Here is a 6,000-nt window from a genome sequence, read left to right on the forward strand (position 1 = left end):
GCATCAGCTCCTCATTTTCCCCTCCCTCCCCGCTCCCCCACCCTCATGAACCATTGATAATTTATAAATTATTATTTTGTCATATCTTGCCCTGTCCAATGTCTCCCTTCACCCACTTTTCTGTTGTCCGTCCCCCAGGGAGGAGGTTATATGTAGATACTTGTAATCAGTTCCCCCTTTCCAACCCATCCTCCCTCCACCTTCCCAGTATCACCACTCACAACACTAATCCTGAAGGGATCATCTGCCCTGAATTCCCTGTGTTTCCAGTTCCTATCTGTACCAGTGTACATCCTCTGGTCTAGCAAGATTTGTAAGGTAGAATTGGGATCATGATAGTGGGGTGGGGGAGGAAGCATTTAGGAACTAGAGGAAAGTTGTATGTTTCATCGTTGCTGATGAGGAGAAGGAAGGCCTTCTGGTGCTGCAGTTGCAGGGTCTGAGTCAGGATGTGATCTGTGAGTAAATCATCTTGTTTTTTGCAGACCCACTTCCTGGAACAGAGAGAGAAGGTGCTGTACAGACCCAGCCCAGAGAGATAAGCTCCTTGGAATGCTGGAGGCAGGGACTGCACAGTCAGCTCTGGCAGGGGTAAGGGGCCCGCACAGTCCAGCAGGCTATCTTTCGGGATTGCTGGGGAGGCAGCTGCATGGTCTGGACCGAGACCAAACATCCTGGTCTAGCTGGATTTGTAAGGTAGAATTGGGATCATGGTAGTAGGGAGGAGGAAGCATTTAAGAATTAAAAGAAAGTTGTATGCTTCATCGTTGCTACACTGCACCCTGACTAGTTCGTCTCCTCCCCGCAATACTTCTGTAAGGGCATGTCCAGTTGCCTGCAGATGGGCATTGAGTCCCCACTCTGCACTGCCCCTCATTTACAAAGTTAGATTTTTTTTTTGATACCTAATACCTGATCCCTTCTATACCTTGTGGTGACACAAGCTGCTGTGGTTCTTCCATGTGGGCTTTGTTGCTTCTCAGCTAGATGGTCACTTTTTTACCTTCAAGCCTTTAAGACCCCAGATGCCATATCTTTTGATAGCCAGGTACCATCAGCTTTCTTCATATTTGCTTGTGCACACATTTGTCTTCAGCGATCCTGTCGGGCATCATGGAATGCCAATTTAATAGAACAAAGTGTTCTTGCATTGAGGAAGTACTTGAGTGGAGGCCCAATGCCCATCTGCTACCCAATGTCCATCTACTAAACCTATAAATATATGCATGTAGATCTATTTTCCCATCATGTATAAATACATTTATATATGTACATGCCTGTATTTAGACCTCTATAAATGCCCTTTGCCTCCTAATTCTTTCCTCTACTTCCTTTTTCTTTCCTCTTGTCCCACTATCAGGCTCAGCCTTCATTTGGGTTTCAGTAATCCCTCTCATTTATATTGTCCTTGATTAATCCCTACCAGGTTTTTCACACCCTCCTTGCCACTAATTTTGGATCACTTATTCCCTTGTCCCTGGGTTGATCAACACTATCTCCTTTCCCCCACCTCCTGAAGGGGTAATCTTGATAGCTTTTCTCAGAGGGCATAGGATAATCATGAAGACCTCTTGGGAAAATGTTTAAAGACAGTGGAAAGCTGCATTGACAAGAAAAGTTGCAAGAAATCCACACTCTCCCATTGTGACCATGCTCATTTTTAAGGGCAGCAAGTGCTATCCTATGAGAATTTTGTTAGAAACCCTTACTCTACCCTTACAGTCCTGAACTTGTCCCTTCAGACTGTTCTTTATTTCCAAAAACTCAAAGACTATTGAAAGGAATGTGAATGAGTCCTTGAAGATGCCAGAGATGCTGTTTTGACATGCGGTAAATAGAAAAGCACAGAATTCTTTGGGGGAAGGATTAGATAAGGAGAAGTACTGATTTCAGAATTATATAGACTCTCACTGACCTATGGCCCTGCGGGGCAGCACCGGAGACACAGTGTGGGAATTGCACCCGATCTGATCCCACCACACCGAGGCAAAGCACTGGGTGAGTGCAGCGGAACAGCAAGGGAATGGAGCAGCAAGGTCCCCAGGGAATGCTGAAGGTGGACTTTGGGGCCAGGGCGTGGTGCCCCAACAGACTGGACTGGAAAACACTCCTAAAGGCCAACAAATGATCCTTGAACTAAATACAAGCTTTTCTTTCCTGTTGTGTTTTGTTTTGTTCTTTGTCAGTGGTTTGTTGTTGTTGTATATTGTTGCTTGGTTTTTCCCTGTCTTGTTTTTGTGCATGTCATTATCTCCACAGGTCTGTCTAAATAAGATAGGCTGGATGAACAAGCTGGAGGAAAAACAACGGGAACGACAGTTCTGGGGGGGCATGGGATAGGGGGAAGTAGGGGGAAAGGAAATGGTGTTAACAAACCCAGGGACAAGGGAACAACAAGTGATCCAAATTTGTGGTGAGGTGGGTGTGGGAGGCCTGGTAGGGCATGATCAAGGGTAATGTAAGGAATTGCTGAAACCCAGGTGGGGACTTACCATGATAGTGGGACAGGAGGAAAGTGAAGGGAAATAGAGGAAAGAGCTGGGAGGCAAAGGGCATTTATAGAGGTCTAGACAAAGACATGTACGTATGCAAATATATTTATATATGAGGATGGGGAAATAGATCTATGTGCATATATTTACAGGTTTAGTATTAAGGTATCAGAAGGACATTGGGCCTCCACTCAAGTACTCCCTCAATGCAAGAATACTTTCTTCTATTAAATCGGCATTCCATGATGCTCACATTCCCGACACAACCGCTGAAGACAAAGTGGGTACATAAGCAAATGTGGTGAAGAAAGCTGATAGTGCCCAGCTATCAAAAGATACAGTGTCTGGGGTCTGAAAAGCTTGAGGGCAAACACCCGGCCATCTAGCTCAGAAGCAACAAAGCCCACATGGAAGAACACACCAGCCTGTGTGATCACGAGGTGCTAAAGGGATTAGTTATCAGGCATCAAAGAACAAAAAAATCATATCATTGGGTGCACACCTCCATGATACGATCGCTGAAGACAAATGGGTACATAAGCAAATGTGGTGAAGAAAGCTGATGGTGCCCAGCTATCAAAAGATATAACGTCTGGGGTCTTAGAGGCTTGAAGGTAATCAAGTGGCCATCTATCTCAGAAGCAACAAAGCCCACATGGAAGAAGCACACCAGCCTGTGTGACCACAAGGTGTTGAAGGTATCATGAGAACAAAAAAACTCTTACCATAGTGAATGAGTGGGGGGGAGTGCAGAGTGGAGACCCAAAGCCCATTTGCTGGTCACTGGAGATCCCCTTGCAGAGGGGTGTAGGGGAAGAGACAAGCCAGTCAAAGTGCGATGTAGCCACGATAAAAAATACAACTTTCCTCTAGTTCCTAAATGCATCCCCTCTTCCCCCAACTATCATGATCCAAATTCTACCTTGCAAGTCTGGCTAGACCAGAGGATGTGCACTGGTACAGATAGGAACTGGAAACACAGGAAATCCAGGGTGGATGATACCTTCAGGACCAGTAGTGTGAGTGGCGATACTGGGAGGGTAGAAGGAGAGTGGGTTGGAAAGAGGGAACTGATTACAAGGAACTACATGTGACCTCCTCCCTGGGGGATGGACAATAGAAAAGTGGGTGAAGGGAGATGTCGGACAGGGCAAGATATGACAAAATAATAATTTATATATTATCAAGGGCACATGAGGGAGGGGGGAATGGGGAGGGAGGGGGAAAAATGAGGACCTGATGCCAGGGGTTTAAGTGGAGAGAAAATGTGAGAATGATGAGGGCAATGAGTGTACAGATATGTTTTACACAACTGATGTATGTACGGATTGTGATAAGAGTTGTATGAGCCCCTAATAAAACGATTAAAAATAAATTTAAAAAATAAAAGTTAAAAAAAAAGAATTATATAGACTCTAAACAGGAGCAAACGCAGAGAGGAGGCAGTGGAACATATCCTGGTCCACCAAGCCCTGAAGATGATATTCCTGCTCAGAGCAGCCAATGCATAGAGAGAAACACAGGGCTGGCCCAACCTCGAGACATGATGTCCCTCACTGACCCATAGAGCTACGAGGGACAACACTGGAGGCACAGTGTAGGAATTATGCTCGATCTGACCCCACCACACAGGGGGAAAATGCTAAAGTCATGTAACAGGGCAGCAAGGGGAACAAAGCAATGAAGTCCCTGGGGACTGCCAAAAATAGACTTTGGGGTCAAGACGTGGCACCCCATCAGATTCAAGTGAAAAACACTCTTAAAAGTCAGCAAACAAATCTGGAACTACTTATAGGTTTATCTTTATTTGTCAATGATTTCTTCTTGTTGTTGTTGCTTTGTTTTACTCTGTCATATTTTTGTGCTTATTACTGTCTCTGCATGTCTATCTAGATTAGATAGGTGGGATAAATAAACAATCTGGAGGAGAAAACAACAGGACCAATGGTTGAGGTGTGGGGGACATGGGAGTGGGGGAAGAAGGAGAAAGAAATTGGGTGTTAACAAACCGAGGAACAAGGGATCAACAAGTGATCTAAAATCAATGGTGAGGAGGGCATAGGATACCTGATAGGGCTTGATCACGGGCAGTGAAACCAAGAGGAATTACTGAAACCTGAATGAAGGCTGAACATGATAATGGGACAAGAGGAAAGTAAAAGGAAATAGAGGAAAGAACTAAGAGCCAAAGAACATTTATAGAGGTCTAAATACAGGCATGTACATATGTAAATATATTTTTATATAATGATAGGGAAATAAATAGGTACATATATTTATATGTTAAGTATTGAGGTAGCAGATGGACATTGGGCCTCTATTCAAGTACTCCCTCAATGCAAGAACACTTTGTTCTAATAACCTGGCATTCCATAATGCTCACCTTCCCTACATGAAAGCTGAAGAAAAAATGGGTACATCAGCAAATGTGGTGAAGGTAGCTGACGGTGCCTGGCTAGCAAAAGATGTAACATCTGGGATCTTAAAGGCTTGAAGATAAACAAGCAGCTATTTAGCTGAGGAGCAACAAAGTCCACATGGAGGAAGCATACCAACCTGTGTGATCATGAGGTGTCAATGGGATCAGATATCAAGCATCAAAGACCTAGAACAAAAAATCATAAAAATGTGAATGAGGGGGAGTGTGGAGTGGAGACCCAAAGCCCATCTGTAGACAATTGGGCATCCCCTTACAGAAGGGTCACAAGGAAAAGATGAGCCAGTCAGGGTGCAGTATAGCACCAATGAAACATACAACTTTCCTCTGGTTGTTTAATGCTTCCTCCCCCACCCACTAACATGACCCCAATTCTACCTTAAAAATCTGGCTAAACCAGAATATGTATGCTGGTACAGATAAGAGCTGGAAACAGAGGGAATCCAGGACAGATAAACCCCTCAGGATCAATAATGAGAGTAGTGATACCAGGAGGGGAAGGGGAAGGTGGCAGGGTGGGGGAACCAATTATAATGATCTACATATAATCCCCACCAGGGGGATGGACAACAGAAAAGTGGGTGGAGGGAGACATCGGTCTGTGTAAGACATGAAAAAATAATAATAACTTTTAAGTTATCAAGGGTTCATGAGGAAGGGAGGGTGGGTGAGGAAGGAGGGAGAAAATGAGGAACTGATACCAAGTAGAAAGAAAATGGTTTGAAAATGATGATGGCAACAGATGTACAAATGTGCTTCACACAATAGATGTATGGATAGATTGTGATAAGAGCTGTAAAATATCCCAATAAAATGATTTTAAAAGAGAGAGGGAGAAAGAAATTTTGCCCGAGAATGGCATATGTCCATCTTACCCATATTTGATTTAGATAGTTCATAAAGTAAGATTTTGAACTTGTAGCTGATTTAAGAATTCTGGGACAATATGATATTTCGCATGTGACAAGGCTGTAAATGTTGGGGACTAAAAGGTAACATATCACGGATTAAGTCATGTCCCTCCCATATTATGAGTATATGTTATAAACTGTAGCCTTTATACCTTTCTGC

The sequence above is a fragment of the Tenrec ecaudatus genome, chromosome 18, assembly GCF_050624435.1.
Source record: "Tenrec ecaudatus isolate mTenEca1 chromosome 18, mTenEca1.hap1, whole genome shotgun sequence".
Taxonomy (NCBI): domain Eukaryota; kingdom Metazoa; phylum Chordata; class Mammalia; order Afrosoricida; family Tenrecidae; genus Tenrec; species Tenrec ecaudatus.